The sequence below is a fragment of the Zalophus californianus genome, chromosome 11 (genome assembly GCF_009762305.2).
Source record: "Zalophus californianus isolate mZalCal1 chromosome 11, mZalCal1.pri.v2, whole genome shotgun sequence".
NCBI classification, from domain to species: Eukaryota; Metazoa; Chordata; class Mammalia; order Carnivora; family Otariidae; genus Zalophus; species Zalophus californianus.
This window is the reverse complement of record NC_045605.1, coordinates 1,957,737-1,975,183: the sequence shown is the minus strand read 5'-3', so window position 1 is coordinate 1,975,183 and position 17,447 is coordinate 1,957,737. Positions and strand designations below refer to the sequence as shown.

The following is a 17,447-nucleotide window of genomic DNA, read 5'->3' as shown; positions in this document are numbered from 1 at the left end:
ACTTAGATAAAGGGAGTGTTCCCTGAACCCCTCTGAAGAATGTATACAGCTGGTGAGTTTTCCAGCTTTACATAGTAAATCCACTCTAGCTTGTGCTCTTCTCTGAGCCTTTTGTTCACGTATTCTATAATCAGCCATATAAGCTCTGGCATTTCTACTTTATTCATTCCATGCTGTTTCCTTTTCCAGCTTTCAAGAGCCATTCTAGGAGTGTGTTAACACATCTCATAGGGTCCTTGCTAAGGTGTTATGTCAAATATGTATATATTTTAAGTAGGCTCCACACCCAACATGGAGCCCATGTGGCGCTTGAACTCACGACCCTAAGATCAAGACCTGAGCTGAGATTAAGAGTCAGATGCTTAACCCACTGAGCTACCCAGACACCCCGGTGTTACATCCTATATTTAGAAGTGTACTCCGTATCAATAAACTCTCCTGTAGCCAGCCTTATATCGTGCTGTCCTTGACCTAGAACACTCAAGATTCAGTTCCATATGCGTTTTTTCTAGTTCCCGCCAGAACATATTAGCCAAATTCTACAGCTTCCTCGGTGAATAGCTCCTTTCTTCCCTCCACAGGCCTAGCGCATGCCCCACTCCAGACCCTTGTTACTGCTCTGGTTTCCAGGAGGACATAGTGGACCTTATCTTGTAGGGCACCTGCCTCATTTGAGGCCTCTGTATTATCTTTAAGTGAAGAGTGGATCAATTCTTAATGCCCAGAACAGTCAGAGGAATCTGGGAATTCAAGGTTCCCAAATGCATCTACACTGCTATCCCTGCCCCAAATCTCAGGGTCCCGCTCCTTCCCTAGTGGAGTCATCACTTTGGCATGGGAAGCCTGCTGCAGGAAAGAATCCAGTCTTCCCTTAATGGCCACTACTTTCATGACTGAGTCCTCAGCCTGGTCTTGGGCCTGATCCTCCAGCCATAGGAGATCCCTTAAATGTTGCCAAGGAGTCCTCTCTTGCCTTCCCATTCCATCTTGCATTGGGGATTTCTCCCCCTGAGCCTGTTGTTTCTGTTGAGTTCATCACTGGTACTCAGCATCAATCACCCACCGCAATGTTCTCATGGCTATCATTGCCTTTATACTCCATGAACGCCAGACATGTCACCTAAGCCAATGCATCCTTTTTGACCAAACTCTTCCCCCCACTACTAGTGAGAGTTGAACAACCACCCTGCTACAGCATTCCAGGTGCTGTTCATTCTCCACCTACCACTAATGATGGGGTCCTTATTGCCTACCAGCCAGTAGATGATCTGTTTCCAAAGTCCCATTTACAGTCTGCTTCCTAGAGCCATGATAGTTCCACTGAATTCCATGAGAACAGATACCAAGACACCACCGAGATGGATAGCTGGATGGGATAGAGGGAGGGCGTCTCTCTGGAGAGACAGCTTTAAGGGAGTGAGTAAGGCAGAGAGTGGGCAGAAGGAGAAGCACATTTGTGGCTAAGGCCTCAGCTGATTCTGTCAAATGTTCGGAGCTGAGATGTCTTCCCCAGTGTCCCAAATTGTGCCATGGGGGCTGGGTCTTTGTCTCCCTGCTTTAGCATATTGTGGGCTGTGGGATGCCTTCCTAGAGGTGGTGTAACTTCGAGCAAGGCTGAGCCTGATGACTTAGGGCAATTCCAGTGAGAGCTATCACCCTGACCATCCCAGAAGTCAGGGGCTGGGTGCCTCAGATCTAAAGAAGGTCTGTGGGGGGAGCACCACCATGGCATTTACTACCCCCACAGCTACTGAGTCATGTCCTACCAAATATGCAGCCAGCATGAATCAGAGTTTGTTGTTCAGCAAGAAGTAGGTTCAGCATCCTCGGTGCCTGCAGATGAGCTTAGCTGGGTAAAGGAGCTTGCATCTCTCCCAAAATTAAAAACTTATGGAGAGTCATTGATTTCATTTAATTAAATTATAATTATTATATGCACAGCTTTTGCATTCTACTTTCTGTTCCTGTGGTTTAAAATGAAAGAGGAATGAAAAGAAGGAAGACAGGAAAGAAGGTGGCTGGTTTATTGGGCAATCCTGTGTCGGGCCCTCTCCTTGGCAGCTCTGCCCTTTTGTAGCTAAAAATACAGGCGGAGGTGAGCTCCAGACCTGCAGAGAGAATTACCTCCCTCTTGTCACAGTTCAGTGATTAATCAGCCATGACAGGAGGAGAAAATGGAATGTAACTCTGAGTACCCATGACATCACGTTAAATCAAGTTAGTCCATCCCGGTTAACATGGGTTCGCTCAGAAGCAAATATTAGTCATCACCTCTGGCTGAAACTGCGCTCATGAGGAGAGAAGTCTTAGGACCACTTTGGAAAATATTGTTTGAATCCCTGAAGTTGAAAAAAGATCTTTGGGTCTAGCAATTCTACAAGGTTCCCATCCCGACAGCCCACAGCTGAGGGTGGCCTGTGGTATGCCAGCTCGCGGTTCTGTTCCCGCGGGGAGGATGTGCGAGCCCTCCACACCCACTCCCAGAACGCCTGTCCTCCGCCTTTCAGAACCCAGTGGCATTAAGCTGACGGCTCTGAAAGGCTACCCCCTCTCTCCAGTGAGAATGGCTTCTCCAAGGGCAGGACCACGGTCTGCGAGTGACACATTCCTTCTAGCCACAAAATTGAGGGCATCACCAAAACCCTCAGGAATAAGGACAGATGTTCTAAAAAACCAAAACAAAGGGCAAAAATTTATGATGGACAAAATATCTAAATTTTAAATAAAGACAGAATTGGTTTATTGATTTTAACTTTTGCTGAAAGCTCCAGTATAGTTCGTCATTGTACTGTTGAAGGGGAAGAATCTCATTTCCAGGGATTAGATGAAACAGACCTCCTGTCTGGAGTGGCTGGTCTCCGGAGCATGTAGGGGCTCACCATCTGTACCGGGCAGCAGAATCACCTTCAGGGCTTGTGAAAATACAGATTGCTCAACCCCAAACCAACCCAGAACTTCTGATTTAGCAGATCTGAGGGGGGGGGCCCCAAGAATGTGCATTTCTAACCAGTTCCAGGTAATGGGGTTCCTGCTGATGTAAGGAGTCACATTTTTAGAACCACTATAAATAATAAGCCATGAAATGATAAGCCAATAGGACCCATAGTAGGAGCTCCTTTAAAGAAAAATGCTTTTGATCCCTGAGTGAGCAAATGAAATGTCAATAGTGCCAAGGTCAGCTAGGAAGTATACTCTGAGGGGAATATTGAAGATGAATTTCTTACCCTTTGTCTTTTTAAGGAGCACGTCATTACTCCCACAGGGCCGGGGGGTGGGGTAGGGCAGGGCTCAGCTCCCGACTGCCCAGGACAAGAGGACGTATTTTAGACACTGGGGACAGCGGGACTCTGATGCCCACCCCCATGTTCTAGGGCAGGGTACAACCATGACAGAGGTTGAATCTCAGTTTGGCTTCAGAGGCCTCTATCCTGTAGAGCTCCCCGGCACCCCACCCCCACCATTCCTGACACCCTTCCCTGGAATGCTACCTGGTTCCTTCCAGTAGTGATGCAACCCAGACTCGGCCTCCTGGGCCCCCCTCTGAGATGGGTGGGGCTGCAGATGGTGGGCAGGGATGGAGGAGACAATCCACTTCAGGTCAGCTCAGGCAAAAGGACATTTTGAAAGCTAGCCATGGGTTAAGTACTAAGTTTCCCGACTCCATTAAGCTGTCATTGCTCCCAATTGAAACCCCATTCTGCCGGCTTTATGGGTAGCCACCTCCAAGTCGCATCAGGCAGGGGACCCAGGAAGGGGTTATTTATAGTTGTGTATACTTTAGATGATGTTCTTCTTTTGATTCAGTCTGACAGTCCATGATTTTATGACATGGCTTGGCACAACCTAAGGATCGATTAAATTAAGTAGAAAGGTCAAAGCATAAATTAGGAAACATGAGACAGTATTAGCGGGACGCCTGGGTGGCTCAGTCGGTTACGTGTCTGCCTTTGGTTCAGGTCATGATCCAGGGGTTCTGGGATCGAGTCCCACATCGGGGTCCTTACTCAGCGGGGAGTCTGCTTCTCCCTCTCCCCCTACCCCCTCTCACACTCACATGCACGCTGTCTCTGTCAAATAAAATATTTTTTAAAAGAAAATATTAGTATCGTTGCTATTTTAAAAGTTCCGTTCTTTCTACTTATATGACTACCTGCAAATCAATTAGGTGGTGGGCTTATGTTGTTGTTATGTTTTCTGTTATAGCACCACAGAGAATGGATGTAACTCTGTGACAGTCCTTCTGGAAAGGAGGCGGGAAACCATGTGCTGTCAGCAAGAAATGAATTCAAAAGAAGGCAGTAAAAATAGAGACAAATACTCAGATCTTTTCCCCTCTATTTCCTTTTCCACCCCTACCACCACCCCCAGTTGGAGGAAGGGAAAACATCTCTGACTCCTGAGTCTTTCTCTGGACCCCAAGAATTCCAGAAGAATGGGGAGTTATGAGAGGTGCTCAAGAAAGGTCCAGGGAGTCATGTGTGACTCGGGTTGTTCAAGCGCAGGCTGCAGGTGTTAGTGAACATGCTAGGTTGACACAATAAAAAGGTGCAGTCAAGGAATGGAGCCAGTGAATGAAAGGTGACGGAGACCCAGGACGTACTCTCTTGTCCATGTCCCGACTCCGTTCCCTGCTGCACATCTGCCTCATCTTTCTAGTTTTGCAGGTGGGCTCACCGAGGAAGGCGGATGTACCCTCCCTTCCAATTTCATCAACTCCATCCAAGAAGACAGTCCAGGCTCCAGGCTGAGACTGTAGTAGCTTCATGGCCATTTTGGCTGTGGAGGAGAGTCATCTGATTGGCCCGGCTTACTGCAGGGGTCCAAGCAGAATCCAATCAACATCAGTTGTATGGAGAGTCATCAGTTGGGTGTACTCACCTCGCTACTTGGGGTTCGACTTTGTTGGATAAAATGTATAGACAGATGGGCAATGCTTGGTCTTTGGGCTTGGAAGGCACTCCGAAATTATCCCCCACACTGGATGAGTGCATGGCGAGAATGTTTGTGAGAATCAAGCATCAGATGTGATTTTCAAGCAAATGACCTTGCAGGTCTCCTGCAAGGAGACGCTACTCTCAGAACATGACTGACAAGGAAAAATGAAGAGAATGCAAGAGAAGAGACAGCGCTAAGATTGTGCCTCCCTTCGTGACATTTTGAAGATTAATTCAATGTTTTAGTAAGAGCTTTAAAGATGAAAGGGGCTGGAAACAGCATTACGTCTTTACTACCAATTCCTGGGAAAGGAGGTTGAGAGATGAAGTGGTTTCAGGGCTGTAATTTGTCATGACATTTCACTGAAGAATTGCCTTCACTGTGTTTGACAGGATATCTTGCACCTCCCAGGAGACTTACAGAAGGTCCAAGAACCTGGAGCTCTGAATGAGAGGACACTAGGACTCCAGGGTCACCAGCTAGCCCTAAGATAAGCTCAGTCCTTCAGAAATGGGGCGTCGGGGCTGGAACAGTCCCTGGGGGTGACCTGGCCTCACCCCGCCCCCCTTTTACAGATGAGAAACAAGGGCCGGGAGCTAGGTGCTATCACTAGGCCTCCTGAGGCTCAGGGCGGTCACAGAGGGCACAGAGCTTTGCTCCACGTGGTGTGGTTTGGGGGATGCTGGGAAGCCCTTTTCCAGGAACTTGAAAATATTTTCGGTATTAGCCTATTACTCATTGTAAGAGCCACACCAATTGTAATTCTTAAATTTCCACTAAGCACGACTTTCTACTGCCTGTCCTCTTTCCATGTGAAAATACCTGAGGACAGACACTAGGTTGATTTAGCCACCCTTTGTGACGTTGATTGGAATAATACAGGAAATGGACTCAGAAGTCACACAAACAGGAGACTGAGTCTCCGCCTACCCCTCCTGAGCTGTGGGGCTTCTGGCAAATTATCTCCCTCTGGGAATGTCAGTTTTATCATCTGTAAGATGGGAAAACAGAGTATCAGTCTCATAGGGCAGATAGGATTACACAAAACAGTTTAAAGCCTGACCTGAGTCCTAATCAGCACTGAGTAAATAGTGTGTAAATGGTGGGCACCCAATGAGTGGAAGGCACTGTCTTCGTCATCCTCCTCGTCATTTCCGGGCGCAAGCCTAATGCCAACAGTGTCTTCTCGATGGAGGACGGGCCCGCAGTAAGAGGAGAAGGAAAGAAGAAGGAACGTGGGTGCAGAAAAGGAGATCCAGGACATCAAAGAAAACCTGTATACTTCATGGTTTGGTAGATGATCGGTCCTGGCTTATGTTGACCAAATCAAGACCCTCAGGGATTCATGGGTTAAGATTAAAAAAATACACCCCTTGAGTTCAAGAAATTCTCAGTGATGGTCACATTGATACCAAAGTTGCTACCAATCATATTTCAGGCATTTGATTCTTAAGAAGTCTTTCAAAACGCAAACGAGACATAGCCAGCGGAAGCAAATGTGCATGTATGTTCTTTTCACTGTGTTTTCACAAGCAAAGTGTGTTCCGAGCTTGTTTTTCACTTTGAGCATAGAAAGTTTTGAGGACCTCTTGGTTTCACTTTGAGCCAAGGATCTGAGGACCTGTGAAATGAGCCTGAGCCAACAACATCTGACTTGGGGAGCAACAGATAACTCCTGAGGTCTGTCTGACGCCAGTTCCTCCACCTGCCATGAAACCTGACTGACCAAATCCGGTGTTCCTGGGAACTGGACAGAGAGGAGTGGAAGCTAATGTATTTTATTTATTTGATATGTGTTAATTCATATAGTCAACATGAAGATGGCCTATTTGATTTCGGTGGTGGAAGCCAAAATGCTCCGCTTGGCAGCTACTCCAAGATTCAGTAGTGGAGTGGTTGGACCCTCCGGTATTAGAGAAGACCTTTCCTGTCTATCATGCCGCCAAGGAACCTGAAGTTTTATATCAGGAGAATCTGTGGCGAGGTGCAGAATGTACTACATCTGGGGAAGTCTGCGTTTCAGTCCTAGCTCTACTATTTATTCCCTGTGTGATTGGGACTGAGAACTTAAAATTCCTGGGTCTTGGGTGTCTCCTCTACTAAGTGAAGATAAAATCTACCCTGTCACCCTTGGCTGTTGTGTGACAGCCAAATGAAATAATCAAGGGAAAATACTTGACCATCATGTATAGATGAAGGTATGTGTGTGTCAGCTCTGACTTCGGGCTCATCACTTTATCAGCTAAATCAAATAGCCTTTCATTCAGTTTTCCATGGATTCTCTGGACAACAGAGGTTTGCTGAGAGCTAAAGACTGATTTCTTTCTGTGCAAGGTTTATAGAAGTTTCATTAAGCAGCTCTCAGCAAGAGAAGTTGGTAGCTCACTAATCCCTGTAAACTCCCTTGATCCCTCGATAGTGCACATTTCCCACTCTGTTCGCCCCATTTCATCTTCAATCCTCTGGTAAAGACTGTTCTAACCATATGACTCGAATAGGATCTGTCATATGGATTAAAGAGGTGTGCACACGGGATAAACACTAGGTCTCTGAATCGTTCCCTGCGATGTGTCAAATATGAACCAAGGAGCAGGGGCACCCCTTCCGGGTGGCCTTGGCTGGTGCTGGAAGTATTGTGAAGACAGTGGTCGCAGGGCCTGACAAGTAGCCCATATGCCGAGAGGCAGATGTGGTTTGAGGATAAAGCTCCCACAGTGGTACCTGGTGACCACTCTTGATTGAAGCCAGATTCATCCGGTCTTTCCTATGACCTGCTTCCCAAACCTATAGCCTCTTTCAGTCTTGACCTCAGTAGCATTAAGTTTCTCTCATTTGCAAATAAAATGACTCCTTTACTATATATACCTTGAGCTGCAATCAGAGGTTTTGTTGTTTATAATACATTTGAACGGGATCTTACTGGCTGTTTTAAAAACAGAACCCCACCATAGTCTGACATTGCTTTTACCAAAAGGTGAAGTTTATGTCCCCTTCTTTGGTATCTTGGTGGGTTTCTGGAGCCTTCTTTGGTATCTTGGTGGGCTTCTGATTGCTCCATCCACTAGAGTATGGCAGAAGTGATGTCCTGGGACTCCTGAAGCTGGTCAGAGTACTGTACTGATTATGGGGGAAGCCAGAAATCTTGTAAGAAGTCTTGTCATCCTGAGACCACCACACTGGCTAGAGAGGCTCTCCATGGCTGTTCAGGTCAACAGTCCCCTCTGAATCCCCTGCTGACACCCAGCAGCATCTGCCAGTCCTGTGAGCAAGCCATTCTGGCACCCAGCCCTGTCTAGGCTTTCAAGGACGGAGGCCCCCATGACATCTGGCTTCTACCACCCAAGAGACTAAGTGAGAGCTGCCTGGCCAAGCTTCTTCCAAATTCCTGACCAATATATCTTGAGAAAGAAAAAAAGTTGTTTTAAACTCCTACACTTTGGCACAAATTCTTATGCCGCAATAGTAATTGTGCAACAAATCACTTAAAAATTTTGAAGTGCCAGTTAGTTGAGCATATGACTCTTGATTTCGGCTCAGGTCATGATCTCAGGGTCATGAGTTGGAGCCCGGTGTTGGGCTCTGTGCTCAGCAGGGAATCTGCTTGGGATTCCCTCTCTCTCTCTCTCTCTCTCTCTCTTTCTCCTTTTCTGTCTCCTTTAACTCTTGAATGAGTTACTTAACAGCAGGGACAATCTTTGGTAGAATATTCTTTTAGCTCCATAAGTAGATCAACAAGTTGTAAATGCTTCTTGAAGTTCAAGACCAGATACTTGAATTTGCAATGGTAGGAGAAAACTCATGTGCCTCCTGAGAGTCAAGAACATAAGGATTTACTCTTGTATACAGTGTCTTCTTATTCTATTAGTTGTTAGATTATTATTATTTCATTGTCTAAGTGATAGCAGATGAAGCTATCACAATTTCTCTTTGCTTTCAACTTAAAACAAAAAAAAAACTGTTCAAGATTTCTGGTGAGAAAACCACATTAGCCAGGGAAACAGACAGTAATCAGAGCAACAATACCTCTTTCTCAAGTCATAAATCCCAGATATAAAAAAGAGAAAGGAAAAATTATATAGAAGTAGACAAAAGTAATGCTACATCTCCCAGCTCCCTCTGACTCTTGGACCTTTTGAGAAGTTTGAGCTATTTCATGATGGGCAAGGGTTTTAAGACTCTATTTTTGAATTTATTTTTCATGGTCCAATGATGAAAATAACAATAAGTTCCACGAATAGATTTCCAGTGGGTCAAGCATTTTTGGTTTGGAAAGTTAATCTCCTGAGCAGTGAGCTCCGTCCATGACAGGAAGGGCTCAGGACAACAATGACATGAGAGAGCAAAGCATCCAAGTCCTGCACAATTCTGGTCCTCGCACCACCAAATGGGATTTGGGGGTTGGGAGGGGAGAGAGGACTGTAAGTGATTTGTGCTGTGATTCTATTACAGCCCTTCTTTCTGTAACTGCCGCCAAAAGCTATGCGGGCGGTACACCCTTATTTAACGGGTCTTAATGGAGGAATCCTGACTCCAGCTATTTTTCTCACTGACACAGTAGGGTGCTGTCGTGGATCCTGGGGAGTGAACTGACCCAGCAGGCATGTGGCCCAGGATGGGGAAGGAGTGAGAAGACACGTAGTCTCCCCACTGGGAGACGAGCTCTAGCTTCCCTCCTGATCATCCCCTAACTGGGTGCTCTAGGTTAAATGTTTTCTCCTCCACTGCCCTCCGTGGATTTGAAGACAAACATGATTTCACGTAGGGTTGTCGGGTCATCGGTTAAGTCACCCCTTGGTCTGCCAAGTTAAGAAGCCCCCATCCCTTACCTTGTCCAGGTGCTCTGACCCATGCGGATATGTTTCACACCTGTCTTCTGCGGAATGCCTCCCCATACAATATGGAATTCTTACTGGCTAGAGGTATTTTCCCCACCAAGACAGTCTACTTTACTTATGTCTCATAACAAAACACAACAGCAATTGTTGAATGGGCAGAATTCTAAGAAGGCTGCCAAGATTCCCGGACGCATACATGCCTGTATGATCCCTTTCCCTGAGAGCGGTCAGCCCTGTGAGTGGGAGGGGCTATCACTCCCATGCTTAGTTATTCGTCAGCTGACTCTGAGCTAACCAAAATGAAGATTATTCTGGTGGTCCTGACCTCATCAGGTGACCCCTTTCTGAAGTCACAGATATTAAAAGTATAAGAGAGATTCAGTGTGAGGGGGGTTCTCTGTCATGGACTTTGACTCTGACGGGGGCCCCTAGTATAGGTGAGAGCAAGCCCCAGCCGAAGCTAGCAAGGAACTGAATCCTGCAGAAAACCTGAGTGAGCTTGGAAAGAAACCCTTCCCTAGTCAAGTCTCTGGAGGGGAATGCAGCAGAGAAATCAGCCCATAACGCTTGGACTTCAGACAGACAGAACTGTGAGATTATGAATGTCTGTTATTTAAAACCACTAAACTTATGGTAATTTGCTGGATATCATAGAAAGTAAATACAGGTACTCATCCACATGCCGAACATTGTAGTAAAGGTGTGCCCTGTATTATCTCATTTAATTCCCGTAGCAACACTTGATGGCATCACTATGTCCATTGATAGAACAAGGAAATGGGCCTGGCTCAATGGACCAAAGCAGCAAAGATTGCTTCCTTAAATCCTGCAAATGTCACCCTCACTTTATTTGAATCTGTAAGACATTCCCAAGCGATGTTCTTCCCCCTGCGTTGCTATCTCTGTCCTTATAATTTTAATGACACAGGCTGATGCTGGTGCCCTGTGGAAGTACTTTGATCCAAACCATTTGGTTTCTTACAAGTATGAGCCGCTGAGGACCCGATTTTCCATTTAATTGTGCTTTTGAAGAATCTAACTCAGCCCTGAATATTAAATTAAGCTTAAACACTTTCACAAAATGCAAATGAAATTAAGCTATCTCTGTCCTTTTATTTTTTTAGATATGAGTCTTTTGACTATAACTCTAGTACTTCCTTTTTTTTTTAAAGATTTTATTTATTTATTTGACAAAGATAGAGAACACAACTAGGCAGAGCGGCAGGCAGGGAGAAGCAGGCTCCCCACTGAGGAAGGAGCCTGATGCGGGGCTCGATCCCAGGACCCTGGGATCGTGACCTGAGCCGAAGGCAGACGCTTAATCAACTGAGCCACCCAGGCGCCCCTCTGTCCTTCCTTTTCAAAAGGTGAAGAGTATGCATGAAGGCACTGGCTTGGTGCTCCCATCTCGTCCTGCCCAGCCTCATGCTACTTTCCCCGGGCCCCTACCCCACATCTGGAGAGGCTTTCTTGACTTACTTTATTGGCTTCATTGCTTCGCTCCTACCTAAACTCCAATCTCCCTCCCAGGCTAAGAAAACAAAACACTGATGGATCTGTGGCTTGAAGCTTATAATCAAGTCAGCTTGCTGATGGACTCTTTCCGACCCAGTACCTTAGAACAGGTGAGTGAGAGTTTGTTTTCCTTGTGACAACATCTCTACCTTGTAGCCCAGTTCCATGTATTGAATTACAATCCGGCCCCATCATGCATTCCTTCAAGGAATTACTCTATATTTAGAACTGCCAGAAAGCCAATCTTTCCCCATCAAAACACAAGATTTCCAGGGAGGTTAAGTAAATGTGCCCTTGCTCCCACACGGGAGAATAGAGAAGGCAGAGTGAAAATTGCAGAAAGAATTAAAGACAGAGTGAAGGGCAGGGTGCCAGTGTGGGCATGAACTAGAATATGAAGGCAAGATGGAAAATGACATTACAGTGAAATGAAGGGAAGACAGAATTGAGAAACATAAAACAACTTTCCCTAGAAAACGAGTAAGGAAGAAAATTCAGGACAAACAACATATGCATAAGAACTAGCAGCAAGGGCTCGGGGAACCTGAGAGGATTTGACATCTCTGAGTTTTATTTCTCTGCAGCAAGGGTCTTACAGATGCTTTGTAGGAAGAAGCCACAAAGTATCTCAGAGATTATTGTCAGTGTGGGAGTCAAATCATCAGAGATTTGGGAAAATCAGATGAAGGTAATAAAAAGTATGACAATGATAATATAATATTGAACATTCACCATATTGTCAAACGGATTTAATCCTGACAGAAATCTTCTGAAACTCTTGCTATTATTATGCCCATTTTAGAGACAGGGACGTTGAGGCACTGAGAACTTAAGTAATTTGCCCAAGGGGAGGGCGGGGACAGAGACAGTGAGGAGACCAGGGAGGCGGGAATGCAGGAAGCAAATGGGAAAAGAGGGAAAAGGCACCAGGAGAAGTAGCAAGACAAGATCCTGGAGGGTCTCAGCAGCCATTGCAAGAAATGCAGTTTTCATGCTGAGGGAGACGGTAAACCACCGAGCGTCCTGAGCAGAAGAGTGATGCGATTCAACTCGCATTTATAAATCATTCTCGGGGCGCCGGGGGGGGGCTCAGTCGTTAAGCGTCTGCCTTCGGCTCAGGTCATGGTCCCAGGGTCCTGGGATCGAGCCCCGCATCGGGCTCCCTGCTCCGCGGGAAGCCTGCTTCTCCCTCTCCCACTCCCCCTGCTTGTGTTCCCTCTCTCGCTGTGTCTCTCTCTGTCAAATAAATAAATAAATCTTTAAAAATCATTCTTCGGCTGCGAGGGTGAGAAGCACTGATGAGCAGGGCTGGGGGCGGGGGCGCGGTGTGGGTGTCAAGAGCGGAGCCACCACAGTAACCCCGGGAAGGGCTGGGGAGGCGTGGTCGCGACATGGGTGCCCGGCACGGGCTGGTCGTCTCGATCGGGCCCCCCAGCTCTCTGCTGACTCAGTGTAGAGAGGGCCAGCTCAGCGACAGTACATACAGTTACACGATTCCCCCCTTGTGACAATGTCCTCTGTGTGGTGAATGTGGGGGAGTGGCTTCTACTCTTCGGTAAGCTCATGATCAACCCATGACACTGAACATGACTTGCGTGGTTTACAAAGCAGTTTCGTGTCAGCTGTTTTGGAAACAGCCCAGTAAGGTAAGTGTGTCAGTCCCATACTGCTCCTGCCACTTGACAGGAGAGGGGACAGACGTGGTGAACGCACAGGCTAACCTGTCCAGGGTCACAGGACTGGGGGTCAGAGGCCGGTCCTTTCTCCCCCGAGCCCAGCTTGTGAGGACCATCTTGAGATGAGACTGGGGAAGGAGGCGACAGCTTCCAGCTTCTGGGATGAAGACTTTGGTGGGAAAGTGAGCACTCGACGATGCTCTGGGCTGCCCCTTGGGAGGGACGCCTGCCTCCCGTAACTACCACGCTTGGTGCTCAGCCTTTCAGTCAGGCGCCTTAAAAGTTCAACTTCGATAAAAGTTGCAAATCACCATAGAGAAGATGTGGGAAGATGAAGAAAAACCCAATAAACTGAAATCTCATACAGTCAGATGCAACAAGGGCTTTCCGTTTATAAGATGGTTTTAAGGTTCGAGACAGAAGAGCCTTTTGAGAAAGAGTTTCAAAGCATTTCTTCTGCTCACTGCAGCTTCAAGAATCAGCAAAACATCCACACCCTATTAGCTTTGATTTCCAGTTCATGAAAACCCATCATTTTTTTTCTTTTTGTTCAATATGTAGCGCCATTAACTCAGCCTTTATAAGCTTTCTTGCAAGTTAAATAGATGATTTCCCCTCTAATGACAGGGCCAAGACGAAGGGGAGGTACTCATCTTGGACACAGAATTTAGGGGCTGGGGCATTCAAAAACTGGCAATCAAAATAAATAGTATTTTCATGTGATGTTTTTAGAACTCAAAACGCCCAAACTTCCACCCTGAACGAAACATCAAAATGTGAAATGCAGGCTGTTGTCAGTGTTATCAGTATGAGTGACTTCTCCTTTTCCTTAGGCTTCGGTATGGCTCAGCATGGCTCTGGTAAGCGGTACCCCCTCTGATCTTTCATGCTGCAATATTCTTTCTGCGTGTCGTATTCCGTACAAGCCAGGGGTGGTTTCTCACACGTCAGGCCCAAAGAGGAAGAGGAAGAACAGAGAGCTCAAGCATTGTGTCTTGCAGGGTATCTCGGGCGCAACACGATTTGCCTTTAATTGGTTACATCTCCCTGAAGCATTACAAAACCTGCCCTCACCATAGTCTCCAGGACGGGATGGCGAGGCGGCTTTGGCGTGAACACAGCCACAAGGCACAAGGCCATGACTGTGAGGCCGGGGTTATACTTAGCCCGATGGCTCGAGCCATTAATTGCAGGATAGCTTTTCCTCTTGAGATGCTTCTGATTAAAACGTATATACACTCTGTTGGAAAGTAACTTCAGGGCAGATATGAAAACAGCAAAGAGAGATCTCAAACAAATACCTCTGAAAGAAAGGGCATTTTTGTGAAGCGGAGAAGACTTGGATTCTTGCCCTGCTGGGAGCCGAGTCTCCCAGGGCCATTTTGTGGTTGGCTGGGCCAGCTTTGCTGAAAGATAAAAGGGATGGAGAATGAAGGGAATCGGCTAAACTCTTCCGTAGCTAACAACCAGAATTTTCTCTGGGGTTCACTTTCTTCCTCATCTTTTGTAAGCACAGATACATGACTCAATGGGCTTTCATGAAACATGCATGGACCTCACTGGTTAACAGAATCCACACACTCACCGGTTTCGCCAACCCCGTGCATGTCTGTGGAGCCCTGCAGCACGAGTGAGCTGGACCTTTCTGGTCTCTGAAAACGGACTAAAAGCTAGAGCTAGGTCACCCTCTGGGGGGCCGGTGGATGAGGTGTACGAGCATTGCCAAGCTGCTCACAGACGACATAAAATTCAAGATGTGGGGAAGCAGCCAGTGAGCCCCGAACATGGCCCATCCTGCCTTCTCCTAGCCTGGGCCCTGCTCTTGGACTGGGCTCTGCAGACCAGCGTCATTAAGAGCCCCCACGAGCTCATTAGACTTGCAGACTCTCAGACCTGCTGAGTTCCAATCTGCACTGTGACTAGACCTGGGTAATTCTGATCCCCAGGGAAGTTTGAGAAGTTCTGATCTAAGAACATGGTGCCCAGCAGCCTGGGCTTTCAAAACCATCCTTGTGAGTGGGAGGAAATATTAGAAGAACAGCCTGACGACCAGCCACCAGAAGCAAGTGCGGAGCAGACGTGAGCCATTACAAATGTGACAGCCCTTCTCAGCAAGAAGGAATGTGCCGGGGTGGGTGGCTCCGTAGGCACAGATCCTTAGCAAAAAGGAGACTGCATTGTAGATTCAACCATTCTCAGATTTCTGGGAATCCTAGTGAAGGACATCCATTTCACTGAGGGTCACGGGAGGTCAAGGCTGGAAGATGCTGAGAACCGAGTAGCTGTGGGAAGGAGAAAGGAGAAAAAACATCCTTTGGTGTCTGCAGACTGGGCCATGCAGGATTTGGCAGGTGACAGTCCCTTGTGTGTCACAGAGCCCTCCAGGTGGCTCATCGCTGCTGTCTTATTGACCATTTTCACACTTTTTCTATCCAGATCCTTAAACTCTTGGGTTTATTTTGCAACGTGGAAGTCAACATAGGTCTCATACAAGCAAATCTCGGTGGTAACAGCAATCACTTCCATTACGGAGCACCCACTTTATATTAGGCGCCATCCCAGATGATTTGAAGTAGCTCTTTAAACCCACGTGGCCCGCAAAGGAGGCATTTTCCCATTTTATAAGTGAGGAACTTGAGACACGGGCACTACTATTTCAAATTTTGCCCCAAACCATTTGATTTGTCCTAATTTGTTTGAATGAATAGGCAATGGTTCTTGCTGGACCCCCTGCTGAGGTCGATCTGTCTTCTCCGTCAGTTAACCTCCAGCCAGCATCTTCGCTCATCTTTGTCATCTGTCCCCTGACCGTTGACTGGCCACATCTCGCCATTCCCTGCCTTGTGGTAACCCTGGCTGCTTTCAGATACACTCTTTGCTTGCCTCCACCGTACTGAGGCAGACCACCTCTCTCTCCCCACAGAATATTTCATGGGTTGTGTTGCTCTACCTTAAAGACCTGCTTTCTCTCTGGCGAATGACCCCCTGGCTAAGAAGAGCTGTTAGGTCTGGACTTCTTCCTTCTCTCCGTGCCCCCTGTTCAGGTACGAAGCTTCTCTCAACTCCCACTAAAAATTCATCAGCCCAGGTATACAGAATTTGGGCAGTGAAATGATCCTTAATGTAGGAAAAGAAAAGTTCTTTTATAGCAGCAAGTCAGGCCCCCATTAGGATCAACACACTTGTCCCTTCCCTTGCTAACGCAGGTCCATCCTTGAAGATCTAGGAATCCTGGGATAACCGAGAGCTGTATGTTTCCAAGTTTCTCCATCAAGGTGGCAGGAGGTAGTACATCCGCACAGCAGAGAGGTAAGGGGTCTGGGAGCCTCATCCCCAAAGGGATTGGAAACAAATGTGAAACTCACTTTAAGCCTGAAGTTTAATCTTTAAAAAAGCGTGCAAATTGTGACTAGTCTTGTGTAATGTTTCTTTGTTTTACTGTAAACACAATTTGAATTTCATACCAGATTAAATCACCTAAATGTTCACCTCCAAGTTTCCGGGTGAAGTGAAAACTCCTGGATGATGGGTTCTGTTTATCTTGTGGCATTTAGCATCCCGGGCATGTTGCCCTATGGACGGCTTGACACTCAAATATTGTGGTCCCCTGACGATTTTGCTGAATAACTATTTTGGGGAACAGGACAGTCACTCAGAAAAGGACGAGCGTCTAAACACTGCCCTCACAGAAAGCACAAGAGTGGTAGTGAATATAGCCGCTGTGGGCGCCCTGCAGTCTAGGCACCTATTTCCAGTGAGCATCCACGTTAGCCAGACTTTGAATCCGCGTTGCCAGAGCAGGCGTTCCTGGTGAGCTGCTGACCCTCCCTGTGGCCACTCTGGAGACAAAACCTCCTAGGATACCTTCCTTCCCCCGATTCTTTGAGAAACATCACAGTGAGATCTCGTTGCCAACATCACCTGAAGAAAACTTTTCCCCGCCTTATGCAGCAATGAGGGATAGCACTGAGTCAGCGAGGTGTGTGTTCTATTCAATAATCTTAAAATAAAAATAAGTGCATCCACATGACTTGGCTATTTTACCACAAATCTTCTTTGCCAAAGGAGTAAATCCTGTCTCCTATAAGAGGAAGTTTGGAACAAGTGCTTAGGGGCCACCCATTTTCTCATTGTGAAGCGCAGTGATGCCCAACAGACTTTATTAGTTATGTCTTAGAGTCTTGGCACCCTTGTAATTCTAATGGATGAAGCTATCTTTGGCTATGAAAGATTTTGCCAAATAAATGCCTTTGTCTTAAGGCACTTAAATAATTCTAGCTTCAAAATTAATGAAGAGATTATTGAAAACATCCTGACAGTAATTTGGAAGACAATCTGCACAAATATTTCTATTTGGAAGAATAGTAATTTTTAAGCTAAATTCATCTTAGACCATAATTACAAGTGTCAGACAATGAAAGGACTGGTGAATTTGAGAAAGAGAAATTGAAAACAAAACCTCAAGAAATAAGTCAGAATATCTTAA

At 46.5% G+C, this 17,447-nt stretch overlaps 2 long non-coding RNA genes across 3 annotated transcripts; one reads left to right on the top strand and one right to left on the bottom strand.

Annotated features, from left to right (window-relative positions):
* Positions 1-2,778: 2,778 nt before the first annotated feature.
* On the bottom strand, positions 2,779-9,882 carry LOC113914730. Its single transcript, XR_003517519.2, has 3 exons — positions 9,762-9,882; positions 3,489-3,843; positions 2,779-2,912 (listed from the first exon to the last, which is right to left on the bottom strand). It is a non-coding gene; the product is annotated as an uncharacterized LOC113914730 (long non-coding RNA).
* Positions 9,883-9,996: 114 nt separating this feature from the next.
* LOC113914731 lies at positions 9,997-16,270 on the top strand. Of its 2 annotated transcripts, none has more exons than XR_003517520.1 (3): positions 9,997-10,103; positions 11,301-11,395; positions 15,885-16,002. It is a non-coding gene; the product is annotated as an uncharacterized LOC113914731 (long non-coding RNA). The 2 variants fall into 2 exon arrangements; XR_003517521.1 differs by lacking the exon at positions 15,885-16,002 and adding an exon at positions 16,168-16,270 and having other exon boundaries at positions 10,016-10,103.
* Positions 16,271-17,447: the final 1,177 nt, after the last annotated feature.